General features: G+C 56.2%; 1 pseudogene; it reads left to right on the top strand.

Moving 5' to 3' along the window:
- LOC141972324 (acrosin-like) overlaps window positions 1-23,321 on the top strand; it is a 30,736-nt pseudogene that overhangs the window by 854 nt on the left and 6,561 nt on the right.

Genomic DNA, 23,321 nt, shown 5'->3' with positions numbered 1-23,321 from the left:
GTACCACCGGGTCTGCATCCAGGTAGGAGCCGTTCCCTCGCCCCCGGGACACGGCAGGAGCTGGGCAGCACCAGGGCCTGACTCCTGCTCCTTTTGTTTCCGCTGCAGGGCCAGGGTCGGTACAACTCTGTTAGTCACTTCAGCTGCCCTCACTGCAGAGACAGAAATGGCTTTCTCGATGACATGCTCACCATGGGCATCCGAGTGCCCGTGAGGTTGGTGTCCTGCCGGCTCACAGCACAGGAGGCTGCAAGCCCTGTGCCATGCCCGGGGCTGCCCCTGCAGTCCTGCCCCTCCGCTGTCCCGTCTGCCTGGGCTTCAGCTTCACGGAGGAGCTGTAAACTGGGCAGGAGGGAGGAGCAGGGCTGCCCTGCATCGGCCTTATGACAGGCAGCAGGGGCTCAGCCATTTCCCTTTCTCCATCAGATTGCCATCACAGGACAACGAGCCTCCAGTCGAAGCCTTAGTCCAGAGGCACAGGCGCTGCGATGCCCGTGAGTGCCTTTGTCCCACAGGCAGGGAGCACGCAGAGGAACAGGGGTAAGTTGGCAAAGCAGCACCCTGGGCTCTGCACGGGATCTGTCTCGCCAAGAGCTCAGAGCAGAAGGATGAGAACAGGAGCTCTGCTGCACAATCCCGTGCTGCGGTCACTTTGTCCTCACAGCCATGAACCCTTTTGCTTCCCCAGGCCCTGGGAAATGCTCCTGTGCAGCTCCTGCGCTGCCGTGGGCACCCACCGGCGCTGCTCCAGCGTCAGCACCACCAGGACCAGCTGGGTGTGTGAGAGCTGTACTGGTCAGGGCACCGGTAAGAGGCAAAGCACCTTCATGCCCCTGGGCTGGGGCCAGGGCCCAGGCAAGGCCTGGCAGGCGGTGCCCAGGTTGGGCTTGGCAGAGCCTCTCTGCCCCAGCAGGGCTGGGGGCACCGCTCTGGCCTCTCCACTGTGGCCTCTGTGCCCCTGACCTTCCTGCTTCCCCTTACAGACTCCAGTGACAGCTCAGAGCTCGCTGGCTCTGGCAATGGCAGCGATTCAGGATCGGGGTCATCCCACCGCTCGCCAGCACCAGAGAGCAGCAGCCCCAGCTCTGGTAGCCAGGTGTCATGGGGGTCATCGGACTCCCAAGTGCTTTGGGGCAGCAGCAGCAGCTCCAGCTCACCTGGGCCCGAGCACACACGACACCGCTCCCGGGTGCAACGTCGTGCCCAGACACCCTACAGCCGGCCCAGAACACGCCGGGAGAGGAGCCACGCGCCAGCACCAAGGGCTGAGGGCAGCCCCCCCGGCCAGGCAGCACTGGGGACGTCCCAGGGCTCCCCAGTGCCTGAGAGCAGCAGCCCCAGCACCGCCAGCCAGCTGCCAGCGGAGTCCTCCTGCCCCTCTCCAGCGCTCGAGAGTGGCAGCAGCTCCAGCCCCCGTGGGCCCGTGCGGAGGAGGCACCGCTCCCGCATGGAACGTCGGGCCCAAACCCCTTACAGCCGGCCCGGACGCAGACGCGGGACCAGCCGTGATCTGTCCCCAGGTGATGGATCTGACGCCCCTCCACCAGCGCAATAAAGTTGACTGTTGATCTCTGCCCTGGGAGATTCCACGCTCATTTGTCGGCTTCCTCCTCCTCTGCCTTTCTCCAGGGGCAGCGTTAGGGGCTGGGCCCAGAGGGTTTCTTCCCCCGGGGCCTGGCAGCCCCTTGCCCAGCCCTCCCTCCTTGCGGGCTGGCCTTGGCCGGCTGCCCAGTGCCATGGCCGTGTGCCTCGGGCCTCGCTGGCCCCGCAGCCGGCTCAGTCTCCCCGGGGAAGGTTCACACCAGTGGCAAAGCTACTTTTCTTTACAAGTTCTGCTCAGAGTCACGGCTGGAATTGTGACATGGAGACTGCTGTACAGAAGGGCATTCCCGTTGCCCAGCTCCGGGTCCTGTTGCCCACCCTGACTGCTGCTGTACCAGACCCATCCAACACACCATCAGCTCAGGCCACACAGAAGCTCCTAGGAAGGAATGTTGTCCCCGGCCTTCAGCAGCCCTTGGCACCTGTTCAGCCCAAGAGCAAACCTGGGCCTCTGCGCTTGCTCAGCCCCTTGTCGTGCTTTGAACTTGCCCGGCAGCCAAACCCCACGCAGCCAATCGCTCACCCTCCCCCTGCCTGGGAAATGGGGGACCAAACTGCAGGGACAAATTGCTCACCACCTGCCCGCTGATACCCAGCCCCTGCCCAGCCAGTGATCCCCAAAAACCGAGACCCCGCAATCGCAGTCCCAGATGCAAGAGAGAACCTCCTGCTTCCCAGCCGCCCCTCCTTGACACCCTGAGCATGACGTTACAGGAGATGGGATATGCCACTGGCGAATTTGGTGCTCTGGCTGCGCCCCCTCCGAGACCTTGATCTCTTACATTAACCCCTGTATGATCAGCATTCTTCTCATAGCAAATCCCGTACGCAATCCAAAACACGGCGTTATTCTGGCTACTAAGAAGATAAATCATCCTTATCCCAGCTGAAACCAGGACTGGCTCCACCCCTTACATTATGCTCAGGTTTCCAGTACATGGTAAGGAATCCCCATCCCATTCCCTGCTCTCAAATGTCTCCACAGATCTCATTCCCTTCATCTATGGGCCATCCCTCCAAAATGTGCAGGGAGATCATTTAGTCCATAACTCCGGCTTCCATCTCTCATGACAGTCTTTTAAGGCAGGAGGGATGAAGCGGAGTTGGCTGCGTCGGTGGAGCGGGTGACCTTGGGCTCAGCGGGACAATGGCATGAAGTCTCTGCCACAAGTGGAGCTGGTGCCTCTGGCGCGGTCCCTGCTCACAGTCTGCAGGCCGAAGGTGTCCATCTGCAGGGCGCTGCTGGGCACCAGGTGCTGCAATCAGCCCTGACCCTACCAAAGTTCATCTTTTCTATTCATGTGAGGCCGTTAGTGTAAGATCTATCAAACAGAGCGATGACGCGATGCAATAACAGGCTTAGTTGGCAGTTAACATTCATCAGCTCTTTTCTCCTAAAATCCAATCCCCTCGAGGCACACATCAGACTTCCCTGTCCTTCTGCATTACCCACCAAGTGCACTCGGGTCCTTGGCAAAAGAAATCTCACGCACGCGTTTACCTTTACCTGTTGCAGGAGTAACCCAGACTGTGTGCCCCAGCATATTTTTAATGCGCATTACGGGGGCTTTACCCCATCCACAGTAGGTAGGAGGTTTGACTGAGCAGGCCCAGCCTGCTTGGCTGGCCCTCTGCGATGGACTGACCAGGTGGCTTCTGCGAAATGCACGTCCCAGGGTTTGAAAGTCCCACCCCCCGTTGCTCTCCGTGTCGTCTTTAGCAACCCATTGTACCGCTCCATTTTCCCAGAGGCTGTCAGTGTGCCATAACCGTTTGTTAGAAGCGTTCATGCTATTGGCTGGTCACAATGTCCATCGCTGGGCTCCTTAAAATTTCCTCTCCTCATTTGCTGTTTATAGTCCCCGTGCTGCTGTTGACCACCCGTGGGAGTGGGAATAGTATTTTTTGTTTTTTACTGAACTGCGTGACACTGATTGATGGCACGATGAAGTCCTCGGTCCTGTGGCTCCTTACAATTGTGTTTGAGAATTTGGGGAATTTTGAATATCCTGGGAATGTTGACACTAACGTGGTCATCTTACTGCTGGGAGCCAGCGTGTTCTTTTCACGCCCCGTCCTGGCCCGCAATGGCAGCACCACGTTCCCTTTGGGTGAGAACACGTCTGTGACGGAAGCGGGCGTGAGGACGGAGGCAGCAGCGCTGCGTTCCTGCGCCACCTCTCCCCGTCAGCCCCTGCCCAGGCTTTTGGCAGAGGCCTCCTTCCTCCTGCCCTGGCTGAGCTCCTGCTGTTCTCTGCCGTGGCCTGTGGCGGATTTCCTCGCAGGGACGTCACCGTGCTCGTCACATCGCAGGCTGTCCCAGCTGCCGTGTGGCTGGCAGAGGGAGCGGGGCGGGGCGGAGGGAGCGGAGCGGCTCTCTCGGTGCCGGCGCCGGCGGACCGGCCGCCTTTGCCGGGCGGAAGCTGCGTCCCGGCCCCGCGCCGAGAAGCGCCCCCCGTCCGCCCGCCGCTGCCGCAGCCCCGGCGCCGGGAGGAGGCGGCGGGGAAACCGCCCCCCCCGCGCCCGGCGCCCTCCGCGGGAGCGAAGCGCCGCTCCGTCCTGCCCCCCCCGGCCCCCCCGCGGGCACCCCCGGGAGGAGGGAGCCTCGCCCGGCCCCTGCGCGGGAGCAGCCGCTCGGGGTGAGTACAGCGGGACCCCGGAGCGGCGGGAGCTTTGGGCGGGAAACGGGAAAAAAAACAGAGAAAAGCGGCTTCCCCCCCCCGCGGCCCCGCGGCCTGTCCGGTGACTCGTGGTGCTGAATTCCCGGGGAGCTGAAAGGGGGGGAGCGGCGGTTCGGGGCTGGGAGGCACCGTCCTTCAGCCCGCCCGGGGGAGCAGCGGCCCCGGCGGATGGGGCCGGGTTAATGCCGTTTTGCCTCTCGCTGCAGATCCCGAGCCCTGAGGGATCTCCAGCGGGGCCGTTAGTGACAAAGGGCTTCGGGTGGGTTCCGGAATGGGACTGGGGCTGCTGGGACAGCCCTCAGGTCAGCTGCTCTGCTGTCGGAGGGACTGGGCCGGGGCACTGGGAGCAGCTCCCCGTCCCTCCCCCGGCATGGGGCTGGATATTTGTGGGGGGGAAGAAGCCATTTGGTGGGTGAATCCCATCGCTAATGGCAGACAGAGCCCGGAGACAAACTGCCCGGGCTGCTGCTCCTGCCGGAGCTTATGGCAGCGTTTCCTCCCGTGAACGCCTCAGCCCGGGCAGCTCTGACCCAGGGGGTTTCTGTCACGGAGCGTGGACTGACAGGAACAGCCGGAGAGGACCTCAGAGGGCCTTGTCCATCCGTTTCTGTAGCTGATCGGTGCCAGAGGTTCTCCAGGGCAGGGTTTCTGTCTCCCCGGGATGCAGCAGGGTTCATCACAGCCTGCAGGGAGTTCTGGTGGGATGCTGACCGTTACTAACACCGCTGCCGTGCACCTTGGGGGTGTCACGACTTCTGTGTCAAACCCCGTTTGTGAGGCGTTTTAGGATCTTTCCAAGAGTGATTTTTTGGGGTCAGAGTCTAGGAGAAGGCAGCACACTGAGCAATGGTGCGTGGGTGAAATACCCAGTGACAGATACTCCATCATGGCTGTTGTGAAGTTGTTATTGCTGTTATTTTCCCGTGTGGTTGTGCTCAGAAGTCAGGCACGATATAAAGTCAGGCTTACACTGGGGATCCCACTTAGAGCTTCTTCCCTTCCCAGCTGGTACCAGGATTTGGCTCCTGTAACACTCCTGTCATGACTGGTGTGACTCCTCCTGGTTTATATCTGACTCAGCTCTATTGATTGTCCCTTTTTACCAGTTCACCCCAAATCAATACTATTATAACTACTTTTTTTCCTCATCAATAACCCCCACAGAGAATGACTCTGTTTATTGCACCCTGACTTTCTCAAAAGTGGATCTAGCAGAAAATGTGCAGTAAAAACAAACTCAAAGGAACAAACCTTTCAGCTGTCAATGTATCTCCTTCCTCCCTGATGTATTTAACCCTGCTGATAGCAGATCTCTCATGTTTCAGCTTGTGGCCTTCATCTGATCATCTTTGTTTATCTTGCTTTTCACTACAATTCCATGGGGATGGGTGTGTGTGTGTGTGTGTGTGTGTGTGAAGAAATAAGAAAGTAGGAGGAGTGTGGGAATTAATTTTGGAGTTCTAAGGCAGTGTACAGAGTTCACTGTTAAACCTGTAGTATGGAGATAGCAGCTGTAAGAATATATTCTTACACATACTTCACATTCCTGGAGTTAGATTAAAACTGTGTGTGTGGAGGAATTCTAAAAGGAGGGGCAGGTAAACAGTTCAGTAAGCCTCTGGTTTTGAGGTTTGTTCAGTGGCCTGAGAATTTTGCCCTTGTGCCCGGAGGTCTCCTGGGCACGTGTCTGCGTTTCTGTCCCAGGTCAGCGGGGTGAGCTCTGTCCTTCTGCAGTGTCTCTGCAGGGCCCCGTGGGGAGGCTCAGGGCTGCCACACGCAGCTCCGTGGGCTCGGACGGGGCCGTGGGCTGTCGCCTCGTCTGGCCTCAAGCAGGGTCAGGTGTGCTCGTGTTCTTCTTGCAAGATGTTTGTTTCATCCTCAGCAGTCTCCACCTCTCCCGTAAGCACCCTCTGCCAGGGCTCCATCAGCCTTTTCACGGGAAAGTTTTCCCTGAGCTCTAACCTGGAGCGTCCCTGCTGCTGTTGGAATCTGCTGTTTCCCACCTTGCTCACGGCCGACGTTCAGCAGAGCTGCTGCTCCTCAGCTTCCTGGCTGTCTTTGTGCTGTGTCTCTTTGGTGCTCTGCTGCAGAAATGCAGACCCCAGTTCCTCCCAAGACTGGACGGTTCTGTTGGCCCCAAACTTCTCCTAAGTGTCCGTGGCCCTTCCTAGATTGCCGGTGGATCAGCCCGTGAGCTGGCTCCCGTGGAGCCGAGTGCCCAGCAGCCTCCTCAGTGCTGGGCAGAGCTGAGGGGTGGCTGCTCGTGCCTTGGAGGCTCTGCTCCGGCTCAGAGAGCCCGGGGACCTTTGCTGTCATTTTATGAGACAGGGTGTGCATCCAGCTTCTGGTTCCCTGCGGCTCCCAGGCCTGTTCCTGCAGGGCTGCTCCCTGGCCAGCTGTTCCCATCCCGGGTCACTGCTTGTTCTGGCCTTGCAGTCGCTGTGCCGGGTGTCCCTGGTCACGTTTCCTGCAGGCGACATCCCTTCACATCGGTGTGTGCTTTGGAGATGGGAAGTGCTGTCCATCGTGCGTGACGCTGATGAAGTCTGGCATGTGGTGAAGCCTTCAAACATTGTACTGGTACAACGAGTCCTGATACAACTGATCCAGCGATAGAGAAACCGTGCAGAATAGTGGTGGGGCTTTTTTCTAGACCAAAGCTGAATTTTTACTGCTCTGTGATTTTAGATTGGTGTTAGATTGGTGTCTTGGCTGTGCCTTGGTTACAGTTTCTAACCAGTGCCTTTGGGTGTAGTGGCTACCAAACCCACCTCCTGCAGGTTTCTGAGGGCGGGGGACTTGTTTCCTTGGGGTGAGACACGTTTGTGTGTGTGCTGATAGTGCAGGCCCACCCTAGTGCTGAGTTTTGTCGACCTCCAGTTGGTTTTGGCAAGAGCAGCCAGGCAAAGATTGCCCCTACGTGCCTTTGTGCTGGGTCTGGCTGAACTGGAATCGGTTTTCCCCTGTAACAGCCCTCACGGTGCTGTGGTTTATGCTGGGAGCTGCAGGGTGTTGGCAGCACCCTGGTGTGGTGGCTGCTGCTGAGCAGTGCTCACACAGCACCAAGGCTCTTTCTGACATTTCCCCCAGTGGGACGGGGTGGGCAAGATCTTGGGAGGGGACACAGCCAGGACAGCTGACCCGAACCGACCCAAGGGATATTCCATACCATATGACGTCTGCTCAGTATAAAGCTGGGAGAAAGGAGGAAGGGGATGGGGTCACCCTTGGTCCTCCGAGGCAACCACTCCGCGTATTGGAGCCCCGCTTCCTGAGAAGGCCCCACAGCGCCTGTCCATGGGAAGGAGAGAATAAATCTGTTTGCTTTTGCTTCCGCGTGCAGATCTTTGCTTTGCTTTGCTTATATTAAAACTGCTTTTGTTTTACCCACAGGGGTTGGTTTATCTTCTTTCCCCTCTTTGCCCTGTTGAGAAAACAAGGGGAAAAGGGGCGGGGGGGAAGTGATAGAGCGACGTGGTGGATACCTGGCGTTTATCCAAAGTCAAGCCATCACACTTGCATATGCTTTTGAGATCATAAAGAAGAATTTCTGAAAAATCAAGATGTTTTCTGATACCCTCTCACTCAGTCTGTCCTTAATGTATTTTCCTCCCTCCCTCTCAGTGCGTCTGCTTTGCTTGTCAAGCAAAATAGAGCCTTCAGCCTCGAGCTCTCTGTATATTTGATGAAATCATCAGTGATTTGGCAGGATTGTTTTTAACCTCCAGCTTATTGGAGAAACTCAGTATCTTGGCAGGAAGAGGTTTGGCATTTTGGTATTTTAAGAGCAGTTAGAATGTCCTTTACCACTTCTGTCATTGCCAGGTGTTGAGTTGGCAGCTGACAGCCCCAGAGGTCTCGCTTGTGTCTCAGCATCTCCCACGTCACAGCAGCTGCTCCTGTGTGGCTCGGCTGCGTGCATTGCCGAAGGGCCTGCACACATTCCTCTCTATCCCATTGTTTCCTGCGGGAAAACGGAATAGGGAACAGTGGCACTTTGGGGATTCCATCCTGGGCAGGCAGTGGGATGTGCCTGAAACTGTAGTTTGCCCGTATGGGGAGTTACTGCAGAACCAGAGCGTAGGGTTGGGGAGCCAGAATGTTCCAGCAGCCATGGAGAGACAAGTATGCAAAGGTTCCAGCTGCCAGCCTGCACACCCTGGGTGTGCACGTACTCGAATGCAGGGCTGCAGTGCCCCGGGCTGCAGAGGTTGTTGTGTAGACAAGCCCTGGGATAGTGGACTAAATCTCCGTTGTTGCGGATTTCTGGAAAGTAAATGGCAGAGGGATTTTGCCTTTGTGTGACTTGTTTATTCCCTCACTACAGCCAGGGTCTCTCTGACTGTGTCTTAGGGTGTCCCTTTCTAGCCTTGGCCTTTTGTCTGAGGTTGGTCTGCTCAATTTTTGTGATCCTTCAGGATAAAGTATTCCTTAAGGGTAAAACTAGATGTCTTCATCTGAGTTCAAGCTTATAACACAGTTCATGATTATTCTGGGTCAGGGATTGTCTCTTTTATGGTCCTACGGTGCTTGTGGCAGAGTCTGGGACTTGTTCAGGGCAGCCAGAACATTGGTGGCACCCTCTGCTGCTGCCCCATCCGTGATCCCCAGTGGGACATCCCGTACCATAAACCTGGCATCAGTTTTAACCACGCAGTCCTGGCACAAGTTGTTGTTGAGGCAGGAGATGAAAGCAAATGTGTCTTACGTGGCTCTGATTTTTCTGACCTGGGAAATCTGTTCCCAGCGTGGTCTGTCAGCAAGTACTGGGAAGGGAGTGAAGTGCAGACCACTGATGTGCTGTAGTGAGCTGGCGGGAAAGCCGTTGTATGAAAACACACCCCTCCTTGCTAAGAAGAAATGGGAATTCTTTAAGAATTGTCTGTTAGTGCTGTGTGCTGGGGGTGCTAGTTGGGGACTACATCTCCCCTGTGTCAGCGTGGACAGACGTCTGGCTCTGGGCTGTCACAGCAGAGCCCCAGCGGGACGAGGCTGTGCCTGTCCAAACGCACAGCTACCTGAACCGTAGCCACCAGCTTCCAGCAGTCGAACCGCACCGTCAGACACCGCGGACCTTGGATGTGACAAAGGGAATTGCTAGAGCACAGGGCAGAGGGCACGGGGATTGTGTCCTTGGTGGCTTCTTGGGGAAGACTGACGTTTTGTCAAGACTTGGCTTGCCCACTTGCCACTGAGCTTGGGGATGCAGATCTCAGAGCTGGCTCCATTTCCATGGAGCTCTGCTGCCGAGCTGCCCTTCAAAACCTTGTGGAGAATGGACCCGCAGGGGGGACACCAAGTGCCTTCTACTTTGACCGTAATGACATGGGGGAAAGAACAGGGCAGCTGTAAGACTAAAGGAGATGTTATGTCTGGTGTCTCCCAGATCTTTTTTTCCCTGGGTGTTAGGCCTGCTGTGGAAGGCAGGAGGAGGGAGCGGGAGCCTGGGTCTCCTCAGCTGTGTGGGTGCCCCTTTCCTGAATCCCGGGTCAGCAATGGGATGCTTGTTAGAAATCAGGGATCACGAAGGGAGACCTGGGCCAAGCTCTTTGCCGGCAGAATTGTGCTGGACTCTGTGGCCTCGCACCAAGAGATAATTTGCTTCCCAGTGCTGGAGGGCTGAACAAATGCTCCCCATGGATGGGAAACAAGTTGCTCCGTCTCCCCACTGCCCTTTGCATTTTCCGTAAGGAAAGAGGGACAACCCTACTGAAGATGGGATCCCTGGCACAAAAGCTGAGTGGTGTGGAGTTATTTTCCAAACTCACATTACCTCTATGAAACCAGAGCAGATGAGGAAGGTCGGGGTGGCTGAGGTTTGGATTTAGCTGCCGCTGTGGCTCTGACAAGCCCATGAGCCCATCCGGCCATAGCTGAGCGTGAGCAGCACCGCCCGCTCGAACACCTGCCGGAGTCCTTGTGTCGGACCCGAGGGAGCTCCTCTTCCCCAGGTTCACCAGCTGGAGAAGAGATGGTGTCCATCCTCACCCTGCCGCGGCCTGTGGCAGTCATCTTCGGGAAAGGAGTGCTCTTGGTCTGGCTCTGGGCAGCGGAATGGGATATTTACCCTGTGACACAGAGGTACCTCATGGGCAGATCAAACGACTAAGTGATTTTTTTGGTGAATATTCATTCTCATTCTGATTTCATGCTGTCTGAACTCTTTTGTCGAATCCTGACAGTTCTCCGCAGCTGTCCATCACCCATTCATGTTCTGACGGCTCTTGTCACAGACAACCTGGCAAAAAGATCTTGGTTAATTTCTCTTTCCTTTTTTTTCAGCTTTGAGAAGTCCCATGAACTTTTTGCAGCTGTCTTGACCCTGTCCTCCCTGGGCAGCAGTGTGGCAGTGAGAGCTGCCCCCCCGGGAGGGAGATGTGCTCTTCTGTCCCGGGGCTGGTGGGCAGCTCTCTGGTGACCAAACCCTGGAGAAAACAAGGGCGTTGACTGTAGGACCTCTTGTACTTGAAGGAACAATCCTTTAGCCCAGGGTCTTTTGGTACGGGGATACCAGGCCTCCAAATCCAGCAGTTTATATCAGCTTATTCTTTGGTCTCTTTGTGTTCTGCTTCTGGCCCTTAACCTGCAGCAGCAGTTTGGGGCTGCACAGAGGTTCAGGGCAGGGTCCCCTCTTCCTCCAGGACAGGATCTGCTGATTCAGCTCAGTATTTTAAGCAAGATGGAGCCCAATGTATCCTCCTTGTAGCAAGAGCTGGTAGCCGGGCTGGATGAGCAGTTCATTCACCGTTCCTTACACACTGAAGGAAGAGAGATTTGCACATTTAAAATTGCTTTCTTAACCAGGGTTTAGCACCCTTGGGTTCTCAAGGGTTAAAATACCTCTGGCACCTTGGATCAGTGTATGGGGATTTAAAAGTGCTCTAGATGAAGCAGGCAAATGAGTCAAACTGCGTTTAGTGAATTCCCTGGCTGTCAGTAACGCAGCCAACCCTGTGCTGAGGACATCTGGGGCTCGTCTGCTGTTCGTAGTGGAGGTTTCGGGCCCTTTTTCAGAGATGTCCCCGCTCTGTAAGTGACGGCTTTACTGACCAGAGGGCAGGAGGCACTTTGGGAGTGGCCCCTTCTGATGGAGGCTGGAGAGCTCTGCTCTTCTGTCCTGGCCGTCAGGCCGTGGCTTTCCCAGTGCTCCCATCTCTCAGCTCAGCTCTGCTTTCTGTCATTAGGACACAGCTTTGATTTGCCAGGGCTGAGGGAATTGGGACGTCCCCTACTGCCCATCTGCACGAGACACACCCCTCTAGCAAGGGACAGGACAACCTCACACATACAGAAAGTGAAACCACCCGCTAATTACTCCATGGGAATGCAGCAGGCAGAGCTTTTTGTCCAGACTGCGCCCGCGCTGCTGTTAGCGTCAGGAGCCCAGAGCTTCCAGCACGGCATCTTCCTCCCCGTTCCCCTCCCTGCCCTGGGCAGATCTCTGTTTCAGGTCTGTCCCTGCTGTTTCATGAGCTGTGCCCTCTAGGCGTGGTTGTCGAGTGTTAGGACAGACTTTGGGTGTTGTGTTGCGTTGTGTTACACAGCAGTGGCTGTGTCAGTCAGATGTGGACAAGTCCCAAGTGCAGATGTGCGGTGACAAGTGCCCGTTATCTGGCCCCGACTCCAGGAGAACTGAACCCCTTCAGCCTTCTCACTCTGGGTGGCGATGAGGGATGGAAAGCAGCTGCAGACTGTCAAGGGATCAGCGACAGGAGGATCCTTTGCTCTGCTCCTCAACTAAACTGCTCTGCTGGCAAGCAGCAGCTCTGGTTTTCCCTGATTTTTGCAGTGACTGCTTGTGGTGTCTGATCTGCGGCGCTGTTCTAAGCATCTCCCTGCGAGCTAGAAACTTGTGAGTGGCTGAGCTGAGATTTCCAGGTTCCTGATCAGAGGAAAGGCTGTTCCCAGCAAATTGGAGTTGGGTTCCTGATTGCATCTCGATAGAAAAGATTATTCATCCAGTGGGAAAAAAAAACACAGACCAAAGCAGAACTGCTCTTTTACTGAGTGTTTGACACATCTTAGCTGAGCAAATCTTGTCGCTCAGTACGAGTTACAGCTCTGCTTTTCTGAGCCCATGAGCTGGGCTCACTTACAGCTGCCCTGACTCTCAGCAATGCTACCTGCTCTCTGACTTTTCCTGCCCCGTGGAAAAGCCTTGGGGGCTTCGGGAACCCTTTTCCTCCTTTCCATCATCCCATTTATCACATGCTCTACTCTCAGGTTGTTTGGGACTCTGGCCTCTCTTCAGTATTTTCTGGCTGAAGCACCTTGGTTTGTACAAGCCCCCGTCTGTCTGGATGTCCATCTCGGACTTGCTCTGTCTGTCCTCAGCTGACAGACCAGGTCGTGGAACAGGCATCGGTGCTTCCCAGGTAACCCCCTGCTCCCCCTGCAGGGAGCTGCGGGTGGCGTTGGGGGACCAGACCTTCCCATTCCTATAGCGTAGGGACCCTGATGGAGCCTGGGACGTGCCCTTTCTGTGTTACTGCTCCAACCATCACCTTGAGTTTTTCCAGGAAAGGGAAGCACAAAGAGATGTAGCACCAAAAAAATGAAACTCTTCCTCCCGACTTTGTGACGAGAGGCAGTTCAGCCAGAATCACTGACATGCTGACCTCTCCTCTTCTGGCTGGCACAAGTGTGGCAGCCTGTGTCTCCAAGGGCTTCTTACTGAAAAGGCCCCGGGGCAGACGTTAGCACTTTAGAGTACCTTATCTGCCTGGAGCAGACCGAGTCTGCACCCATTTGCTGCAGTCACCCCTATGTAAAGGCACGTGGTACCTGTTCACCTTGCAGGAGCAGCAGGGCTGAAGGAAGTGCCCTTTCAAAGATCACTGTAGCTGTGGGGCTTTGGGCTGTGCTGGCCATGCTCACTGCCCGTGGGCAGTGTTGCCGCAGGCTTGTAACTTCCTCGCCCAGCGGAGCTGGTGCCTTCAGGCTGCCCCAGCACCTCTTGGCACAGCCGTGTGCTGCAGGGAGCTGCACCCGCTGGCCGGGCAGTGGCGAGGAGACCAGCTTGTCCCTTCAGTGCTGCACAAGGCATAAGGAAAGCAAGCTGCCCTTTCCCCAGCACTGCTTCTGAACACGCTGTGGTGCTTTGCCGCTGCTGTGACTGTGCCTGAGGCTCCTGTGGGCTGAGGCTGAGATGCATGTCACGGCCTGGGTTTGTCCCTTCCCTGTGTCCCACTTGGAGCTGCTGTTTTTTCTAATCTTCCTCTCCTTCGCTTCCGGTCACAGAACCAGATGTTGGTGTGTGCCAGTGCCCTGCAGGAGAGGTACTGGACCTGCTGGGCCTTGGGATGGCCGATTGGCTGTGGAGACACAAGCCAAGGAGACCCGTCCCACTGCAAATGGAGCTGCCAAGTGATGCCAGAACCTGCAAATGCCAACCAAGCTGTGTTGGACCAGGTAAAGCACATCAGGGTTTTTTTCTCGTCTCCCGTAGAATTTGGGGGGAAGGACCACTGTGGCATTTAGCGCAGCCAGAGCTCAACCTGGCTAGAGCGTTTAAAGATAATAAAAAATGTTTCTATAAATTCATTAACAGGAAAAGGAGGATTAGGGAAAATCTCCCTCCTTTACTGGATGCTGAGGGAAACATGGTAAGTGAGGATGAGGAAAAGGCTGACGTGCTCAGGGCCTAATTTGCCTCAGTCTTTAGCAGTGGAACTGGCTATTCCCCGGACACCCAGCCTCAGGAGCTGGGAGATGGGGAGGGAAGCAGGCTGAGCTCAGCACAGTGGAACAGGAGGTGGTCAGAGACCTGCTGCACCCCTTGGATGCACACAAGTCTGTGGGAGCGGATGGGTTACACCCAAGGGTGCCGAGGGAGTTGGCAGATGTGCTCGCGAAGCCGCTGTCCATGATTTACCTGAGGTCATGGCTAACTGGGGAGGTCCCACTGGACTGGAGGGTGGCAAATGTGACACCCATCTACAAGAGAGGCAGAAAGGAGTTACAGGAAACTATAGACCTGTCAGTGTGCCCTCGGTGCCAGGGAAGGTCATGGAGCAGGTCACCTCGGGTGCCATTACAAGTCGTATAATGGACAGCTAGGGGATCAGGCCCAGTCAGCATGGGGTTATGAATGGCAGGTCCTGCCTGGCAAACCTGATCTCCTTCTACGACAAGATGACCTGACTGAGGAGGATGGAGGAAGCAAGCAGGCGATTCAATGTGAATGATAGAGCAAGGTTCCACTTTATTGAAAGAAATGACACCTTATATAAGCACTCTACAATAATCAGGCATACTACTCACAAATCTATTGGATACATCTAAAGGGTTACATTATAATATCCCAGCCCCTTGTGGTATTTCAGGTATGTCTCAACATCCTTCTTCCTCTGACTTGCTTACTTTCCCAAGGCTGTTTACCATCACACTCAAGGCCATTGCGTACCTCAGTTTCTCTCTTGTTAACATAACAGTCCGTTGTTAGCATAAGTGAGCCCTGAATCTCTTTCCTTGTTAGCAAAACTGTGCCCTGGGTTTTTTCCTTTGTTAACCTCAGATGGCTATAATCAGCTCGTGCACAGACCCATGGCCTTGGTCTGCAAGCCATTCTCCAACAACCTGACTTTTGGATGAGGTAAAAGCTGTGGATATTGTCTACGTGGATTTTCAAAAAGCATTTGACACAGTTCCCCACAGAATTCTCATAGAAAAACTGGCTGCCCATGGCCCGGAGGGGGGAACGGTCTGCTGGGTCAAGCACGGGCTGGATGGACGGTCCCAGAGAGAGGAGGTCAGTGGAGCTAAATCCAGCTGGCGGCCGGTCACAAGTGGTGACCTCAGGGCTTGGAATTGGGACAAATTCTGATGAACAACTTTACTGATGATCTTGATAAGGACACAGAGTGTGGATCATCAGTGAGTTTGCAGGTGACACCAAGTGCAGCGGGAGTGTCGATCTGCATGAGGACAGGGAGGCTCTGCCGAGAGACTTGGATAGATTGGATCGGTGGCCAGTGTCAACGGGATGAGCTTCAACAAGGCCAAGTGCCAGGTCCTGCCCTTGGGCCACAACCACGCCCTGCATGGCTACAGGATGGGGAGAAGTGGCTGGAGCTGTCTGGGAGAGAAGGATCTGGGGGTTCTCATTGATAATCAGCTGAACATGAGCCGGCAGTGTGCCCAGGTGGCCAAGGAAGCCAAGGGCATCCTGGCTTGTATTAGAAATAATGTGACCAGCAGAAGGAGGGAGGTGACAGTCCCCCTGTGCTCTGCACTGGTGAGGCCACACCTGGAGTGTTGGGTCCAGTTTTGGGCACCTCAATACGAGAGAGATCTTGAGGTGCTGGAGCGAGGGCAGAGGAGGGCAACGAGGCTGGGGAAGGGCCTGGAGAATAAATCCTGTGAGGAGCCATTGAAGGAGCCGGGAGTGTTGAGTGTGAGGAGGAGTAAGCTGAGGGGAGAACTCATCACTCTCTACCTCTCCCTGAAAGGACATTGTAGAGAGGTTGGTGCTGGTCTCTTCTCACAGGGAATTAGTGACAGAACAAGAGGGAATGGCTTTATACTGCAACAGGGGAGGTTCAGAGTGGACGTGAGGTAAACATTTTCACAGAAACAGTGGTTAGACAATGGAAGAAGCTGCCCAGGGAGGTGGTGGAGTCGCCATCCTGGATGTGTTTAAGGGTCGTTTAGATGAGATGTTGGGGGATATGGTGTAGGGGAGAACTTTGTAGAGTCGGGCTGATGGTTGGACGTGATGATCCCAAGGGTATTTTTCCAACCGAATGACAGGCCAGTTATTGCATCACATCATCTCTCTGGACGACAGATCTTACACTAACGGCCTCACATGAATAGAAAAGATGAACTTTGGTAGGGTCAGGGCTGATTGCAGCACCTGGTGCCCAGCAGCGCCCTGCAGATGGACACCTTCGGCCTGCAGACTGTGAGCAGGGACCGCGCCAGAGGCACCAGCTCCACTTGTGGCAGAGACTTCATGCCATTGTCCCGCTGAGCCCAAGGTCACCCGCTCCACCGACGCAGCCAACTCCGCTTCATCCCTCCTGCCTTAAAAGACTGTCATGAGAGATGGAAGCCGGAGTTATGGACTAAATGATCTCCCTGCACATTTTGGAGGGGTGGCCCATAGATGAAGGGAATGAGATCTGTGGAGACATTTGAGAGCAGGGAATGGGATGGGGATTCCTTACCATGTACTGGAAACCTGAGCATAACGTAAATGGTGTAGAAATGGTATAACGTAAGGGGTGGAGCCAGTCCTGGTTTCAGCTGGGATAAGGATGATTTATTTTCTTAGTAGCCAGAATAACGCCGTGTTTTGGATTGCGTACGGGATTTGCTATGAGAAGAATGCTGATCATACAGGGGTTAATGTAAGAGATCAAGGTCTCGGAGGGGGCGCAGCCAGAGCACCAAATTCGCCAGTGGCATATCCCATCTCCTGTAACGTCATGCTCAGGGTGTCAAGGAGGGGCGGCTGGGAAGCAGGAGGTTCTCTCTTGCATCTGGGACTGCGATTGCGGGGTCTCGGTTTTTGGGGATCGCTGGCTGGGCAGGGGCTGGGTATCAGCGGGCAGGTGGTGAGCAATTTGTCCCTGCAGTTTGGTCCCCCATTTCCCAGGCAGGGGGAGGGTGAGCGATTGGCTGCGTGGGGTTTGGCTGCCGGGCAAGTTCAAAGCACGACAAGGGGCTGAGCAAGCGCAGAGGCCCAGGTTTGCTCTTGGGCTGAACAGGTGCCAAGGGCTGCTGAAGGCCGGGGACAACATTCCTTCCTAGGAGCTTCTGTGTGGCCTGAGCTGATGGTGTGTTGGATGGGTCTGGTACAGCAGCAGTCAGGGTGGGCAACAGGACCCGGAGCTGGGCAACGGGAATGCCCTTCTGTACAGCAGTCTCCATGTCACAATTCCAGCCGTGACACTGAGCAGAACTTGTCAAGAAAAGTAGCTTTGCCCCTGGTGTGAACCTTCCCCGGGGAGACTGAGCCGGCTGCGGGGCCAGCGAGGCCCGAGGCACACGGCCATGGCACTGGGCAGCCGGCCAAGGCCAGCCCGCAAGGAGGGAGGGCTGGGCAAGGGGCTGCCAGGCCCCGGGGGAAGAAACCCTCTGGGCCCAGCCCCTAACGCTGCCCCTGGAGAAAGGCAGAGGAGGAGGAAGCCGACAAATGAGCGTGGAATCTCCCAGGGCAGAGATCAACAGTCAACTTTATTGCGCTGGTGGAGGGGCGTCAGATCCATCACCTGGGGACAGATCACGGCTGGTCCCGCGTCTGCGTCCGGGCCGGCTGTAAGGGGTTTGGGCCCGACGTTCCATGCGGGAGCGGTGCCTCCTCCGCACGGGCCCACGGGGGCTGGAGCTGCTGCCACTCTCGAGCGCTGGAGAGGGGCAGGAGGACTCCGCTGGCAGCTGGCTGGCGGTGCTGGGGCTGCTGCTCTCCGGCACTGGGGAGCCCTGGGACGTCCCCAGCGCTGCCTGGCCAGGGGGGCTGCCCTCAGCCCTTGGTGCTGGCATGTGGCTCCTCTCCCGGCGTGTTCTGGGCCGGCTGTAGGGTGTCTGGGCCAGACGTTGCACCCGGGAGCGGCGTTGCCTGTGCTCGGGCCCAGGTGAGCTGGAGCTGCTGCTGCTGCCCCAAAGCACTTGGGAGTCCGATGACCCCCATGACACCTGGCTACCAGAGCTGGGGCTGCTGCTCTCTGGTGCTGGCGAGTGGTGGGATGACCCCGATCCTGAGCCGCTGCCATTGCCAGAGCCAGCGAGCTCTGAGCTGTCACTGGAGTCTGTAAGGGGAAGCAGGAAGGTCAGGGGCACAGAGGCCACAGTGGAGAGGCCAGAGCGGTGCCCCCAGCCCTGCTGGGGCAGAGAGGCTCTGCCAAGCCCAGACTGGGCACCCGCTGCCAGGCCTTGCCTGGGCCCTGGCCCCAGCCCAGGGGCATGAAGGTGCTTTGCCTCTTACCGGTGCCCTGACCAGTACAGCTCTCACACACCCATCTGGTCCAGGTGGTGCTGACGCTGGAGCAGCGCCGGTGGGTGCCCACGGCAGCGCAGGAGCTGCACAGGAGCATTTCCCAGGGCCTGGGGAAGCAAAAGTGTTCATGGCTGTGAGGACAAAGTGAGCGCAGCATGGGATTGTGCAGCAGAGCTCCTGTTCTCATCCTTCTGCTCTGAGCTCTTGGCGAGACAGATCCCGTGCAGAGCCCAGGGTGCTGCTTTGCCAACTTACCCCTGTTCCTCTGCGTGCTCCCTGTCTGTGGGACAAAGGCACTCACGGGCATCGCAGCGCCTGTGCCTCTGGATTAGTGCTTCAACTGGACGCCCGGTGTCCTGTGATGGCAATCTGATGGAGAAAGGGAAATGGCTGAGCCCCTACTGCCTGTCATAAGGCCGATGCAGGGCAGCCCTGCTCCTCCCTCCTGCCCAGTTTTCAGCTCCTCCGTGAAGCTGAAGCCCAGGCAGACGGGACAGCGGAGTGGCAGGACTGCAGGGGCAGCCCCGGGCATGGCACAGGGCTTGCAGCCTCCTGTGCTGTGAGCCGGCAGGACACCAACCTCACGGGCACTCGGATGCCCATCGTGATCATCTCATCGAGAAAGCCAATTCTGTCTCTGCAGTGAGGGCAGCTAAAGGTACTAATAGAGTTGTACCGACCCTGGCCCTGCAGTGGAAACAAAAGGAGCAGGAGTCAGGCCCTGGTGCTGCCCAGCTCCTGCCGTGTCCCGGGGGCGAGGGAACGGCTCCTACCTGGATGCAGACCCGGTGGTACCAGGCGTGTTTGCAGGCCGGGCACACCAAGGTGTGGAAGGACTTTCTGTCCTCCACAGGCTCCAGGCAGATGAGGCACTCAGTGCCCTCCTCTGGAGCTGCCTCCACCTCCTGCTCTGGGCGGTGCTCCCTGCAGAAGGACCTGGGGGGGGAGAGGGAAGTTATGGGTGAGTTGAGAAGTGCTGAGTCCTTCCTCGGTGGGGGCAAGTTGGGAAGAAGTGGTACCTGTACGGAAGAAAGTACTGGGTGATGCATTCACCCTCGATGGCACAGGGCAGGTGGAAGCTGCGGTCGCAGCCCTCCTGGGAGCAGCTGATGGCGGCCCCGCTCTCCCCGCAGACGAAGCATCGCTGGAAAGAGAAGAGCATCCCCCATCAGCGGCAGCCTCAGGGCCTCCCCAGCCAGCCCCACGCCTCCGGGCAGGGCGCAGGATGTGGCCGCTGCTGGGCCACAGCCCACAGATCCGCCCGGCGCACGAGGCTCCTGGGCTGGAGCTCTGTGGAGCTGCTGGGAGCAAGGCTTTTGTCCCAGAGCTGCTTGGAGGGGCTGGGATTTCTTTCCTGGGCTCTGGAATAAGCTCCCGCAATCCTCTTTGACACAAATCCCCTTCATATGGTCAGGTCCTCACCTCCTGCACTGCCCGCTCCACTATGTGGTGAATGTCCTCAGTGACCACTCTAAGCTCCCCTGTTTCATCATCCTGACGGTAAAAAAACTTGCTGGCAAAAATCTGCAGAAGAGAAGACACGAGAGGATGAGTGATGAGGAGAGCGTGGCTGGGAGAGCATGTCAGCCAGCAGGAGGGTGCCCCAGGGGACTCACCATGCAGAAGAAATGGGCACAGAACAATTCCATATCTACTTTCTGCCCATAGAGAAATTGGTCCACTGCACTCTGGCCACACAGCACGCACGCTGGAGGGGAGAGAACAAATGCCGGCAGGAATGAGCACCTCTGTGGGGCTGGGGGAAGCGTCCCTGAGGGATTGTCCCCAGGGCCCTGCTCCGTCCCTGAGGGGCTGAGGGGCAGGGCTGGGGGCCGTGGCGAGGAAGGGGCATCGCAGGCATTGCCTCCCACTGCCACCACGCTCAGCCCCACGCTGACCGCCCCGACAGCCCCTCTGCTGTGCTGTGGGAGGGAAACTTTGCTCTCACCCTGCTCCATCGAGTCGGGGGCCTCGTCCTCTTGCCTCTCAGACATGGCGCACGTCCTCAGCGAGTGTTGGGAGCGTCCCTGTTTCAGCAGCACCGGGGTGTCTCTCCCAGATGCTCCTTGGCTGACTCTGAGGGAGAACCGGGGCATGGGTCAGCTCTCAGCACAGCCCCGGCGTCCTGAGGTGTGGGACCTCCCCTATTTCCTCGGCAGCCCCCGACCAGCCCCATCCCTCCCCTGCCCTCTCCTCACCTCCCAGGTCGCACTGACGCACGGCTGGAGCCCAGCGACCCTTGTTATAGGCTAGTTGCCATGGGTTACAGCGGCCATTGTGACATCAGCACCCCTATATGTGGGCAGGGACAGCTTTGGTGGTGTCACCATGGCCGTCGTGACATCACACCCCCATATCTGGGCAGGGACACCCTTAGCGGGTCACCGTGTCACCGGTGACATCAGCACCCCCACATACGGGCGCTGACCCGCCCAGCCCGAGAGGACTCCTGACAGCAGTGCTGGGCTGCGGACGTGGCTGCAGGTGCTGCGGGGAGATGCTGGGTGTCCGGGGGCTGACCTGGCTGCTTTGGTGGTTTGAGGGCGCTGTACTCTCTGCGCCCGCTGCTCAGAAGGTGTTTTCTGTCGGCAGGGCTGGTGGCCCATCGCTCTGTGTTCTCAGATCTGAGCCCACAGGAGTCCCTCGCTGGGCCTGGCTGCAGAGAGCTCTGTGGTACCTTGACAGGGTTTGACATTTCCCAGACAATGCTCAAAGCTGCCAGCTGACGCTGTTTAACACTCTCCTCTGTAAGAGCCTCCCAGCGGGGATGCCTATCAACTCTGGCTTTCCCTTCAAGGAATTGTTACCAAAAGCTGCTGTATCTTTGTCACTTGCCAGATGCCACCAAAGAATCTCGACTTCTGTTGTTTGGGGCTTTTACATGTTGCCTTTAATTAGGATGTGTGCTCTTCTCTCCCGGGGCTGGTGGGCAGCTCTCTGGTGACCAAATCCCGGAGAAAACAAGGGGGTTTCCTGTAGGACCTCTTGTACTTGAAAGAACAATCCTTTAGCCCGGGTGTCTTGGGACTTGTCTTTTGGTACGGGGATACCAGGCCTCCAAATCCAGCAGTTTATATCAGCGTATTGTTTGTTCTGTTTCTCTTTTGCTTCTGACTCTTAATCTGCAGAGACAAATGGGGCTGTGTGATGCACAGAGGTTCAGGGCAGGATCCCCTGTTCCTCCAGGACAGGATCTGCTGATTCATCTCAGTATTTGAAGCAGGAGCCGCATGCAAGATGCAGGGAAATGAATCCTCCTTGTAGCAAGAGCTGGTATCCAGGATGGAGGAGCAGTTCACTCAGTTCCTTAAACACTGAAGGAAATTAGATTTGTGTATCTAAAATTGCTTTCTTAGCCAGTGTTTAGCGTTTGGGGTCTCAGGGGCCTATACCAAGGGCTCCAGGTAGGCTCTGGCTGGCAGCCTGAAGGCCCAAAGGTCTCTGAGTAGGCTCTGCCTGGCAAGCTGGGCTCCCAGGCGGCTCTGAGTAAGCTCTGGCTGGCTGAGTTGTGGTCTAGGCAGACTCTGAATTGCCTCTGGCTGGCCAGCTTGTGTCCAAGTGAGCTCTAAGTAGGCTCTGGGTGCCAGGCTGTTCTCAAGGAGAACTCTGAGTAGGATCTGTCTGGCCAGCTTTGGTCCAAGAGGGCTGCAAGTAGTCTCTGGCTAGCTGGCAGTAGGCCACAAGGGCTCTGGGTAGGCCCTGGCAGGATTACCTCTGCTCCAGGCAGGTTCTACGTGTCCTCTGGGTGGCCAGGTGGTGTCCAACTGGGCTCTAATTAGTCTGTGAGTGGCAGGCCAGGATCAAAGACAACCCTGAGTAGGATCTGGCTGGCCAGCTTTGGTCCAAGATGGCTCCAGGTAGGCTCTGCTCTTTGCCTTTCAAACTGCTTTTAAAAATGGACAAAAGACTCTTATCACGGTCCAGCATGATATAAAAGAAATACACCAAGTTCTAGTGAGAGTCAAAAAGAATGGGGAGCATCGATGGTGGGAAAGCTTTTTTTGGGTGGTCACCAACAGGCACAGGACTGTTTAATTCCACGTTTCACCCGGTCATGATTTTCCTAATTCTAACTTTGTTTACTGCTTATAGGACTGGTTAGTAGTTTTGTATACTAGGGTTTGGGGGATGGTTAGACAGATTACGCAGTTACAGAAGTATCTCTGTGTGTATACTTCCCACAAATAATTTTTTTTTTTGATAGACGCTAATCAAAGACAAAATCCCCTCCAATTATAATTGGATTGTGGCATCCTCTGTTGATAGGCATAAAGGCAAGAGGCAGCCACACTGCCACTCTATGGACAAGATAAACTGATTTTAGTCACGGGGTGGATTGTGGTGGTGCAGTTCTCCCCCCTCCCCGCCCCTCCTTGTTGGGCTGCTTGGTGCCAGGTGTGATTCCAGCCACCTCCCCCGAGCAATACACCCATCTGTGGAGATAAGGACTGATAACATTAAGGCACCTCTTAACGAGCCTGGCTCCTGCCCTCCCGATTGCTTGGAAACGGTTATACCAGCCCATCATCTCCCAAGGGCCTGGCACAGGTGTGCCTGGGATGGGGTCAGATGAGAACAATAACAGAGTTGCCCGTTGTTCAAGTTCTTGTGCGACTGCTGGAAGGCACCAGAATACTTTGTTGTTTGAGCTGGGCGTGAGCAAAAGGGATCTGACAAAAGTCAATTATCTTGGACCCTGTAAGTTGCAACCCCAAGAGAGACCCTTTGAGCTCTCCTGGATGGCAGTGGCCTGTGACCAGCATCTCCCCTGAGCTGGGAGCCTCTCGGGTATCAAAACCTTTACGTTTTTTTATTAATTCTTAATCCCTCCTAGTAATTACAACTTTTCTCTGGTTTATGCCTCCTCAGCTGTAGCTGAGGAGCTCTAGCTGAGGACAGGAGCTGTTTCATATTTAAATAGTATTATATCTGGAGTGGTCTCCTGGGAGCTGTTGGTCTTGAAGGCTGAGGTTTAATTCTCTGCACCACTAACTGGATCAGGAAAATAACTAGGCAGATGGAAGCAGAAGGTTTGTAGGGGCGTCTTACCAAACATGTCTTCTCTTGCTTTAAGAGTAGTATGGTGGGCCTGCTGT

Source organism: Athene noctua, chromosome 32 (genome assembly GCF_965140245.1).
Source record: "Athene noctua chromosome 32, bAthNoc1.hap1.1, whole genome shotgun sequence".
NCBI classification, from domain to species: Eukaryota; Metazoa; Chordata; class Aves; order Strigiformes; family Strigidae; genus Athene; species Athene noctua.
This window is presented reverse-complemented; position numbering and strand designations above follow the sequence as displayed.